Below are 961 nucleotides of genomic sequence, written 5' to 3'. Positions count from 1 at the left end.
GCCACTGTCTATCCCCTCTCTGTAAGCCCCCACCCCTCCCCCACCTCCTTTCTCTTTGCTTAGTTAGTACTAGATGTTTTGTAGTAGTAGTAGATGTTAATTTAGGGTTCATAGATAATGATTTTTAGTAGTTGAACTAGTTTAGTTTGAGTTGAACTAGTTTAGTAAGTAAATTAATAAACTAGTTGAACTAATTTAGTTTTAGTTGAACTAGTTTAGTAAGTAAATTAATATAAATAGTTAAACTACTTTATTTTTAGAAAGAACTAGTTTTTTTCTATTTGTAGTAAGTTTATATTTAGTAAGAACTAATTGAATTAATAGAACTAGTTGAACATGTCATATTTGTTATTATTTTTTAGTTTAAGCAATTATTCGGGATGTATTAGTGTGTGATAAACTATAGGGTTTTTGCTTTTGCAGAAATCAAGGAGCCCCTCCATCATCCCCACCGTCGTCCCCGTCACCGACCCCCTCCGACCTCAAGGTGAGACCTGCCAAATCTCCATGTATATCTTGTGTTGCTCATATAGGATATGTGGTTGCCCAAGTGGCCGGTCATGTTCAGGTTACACCTCCGAGTGGCCTATGTTTTGCCGGAGTGTTGATTAATTTCCGTTCCGGCAAATTTCAGGCGCTCGATATGTCCTTTTTTAGCAAAGGTCATGCTGGATTTTTCCGTGAATTCTGGCATGACTTGTGCTAGAATATGTAGGAAATATCGAGTGGCCTGGATTTTCTTGAAAAATAATGATCTAATTTAGGTTTTTTAGTACATATATTTAATTGTACAAGTTTAATCTTTTAATTATGAATGTAGGAAATGTCGTACTCGGATGACGACAGTCTCCCGGGGGAGTGCAGCTGGTGCCACAACGATCGAGGTATGTGCGACAGGTTCGTTGAACTGGACGAAGATCGGTGCTTCAGCATTAAGCTCGAGGAGACCTTCGATGTTGAA

This window comes from Triticum dicoccoides, chromosome 1B (genome assembly GCF_002162155.2).
Source record: "Triticum dicoccoides isolate Atlit2015 ecotype Zavitan chromosome 1B, WEW_v2.0, whole genome shotgun sequence".
NCBI lineage: Eukaryota > Viridiplantae > Streptophyta > Magnoliopsida > Poales > Poaceae > Triticum > Triticum dicoccoides.
This window is presented reverse-complemented; position numbering follows the sequence as displayed.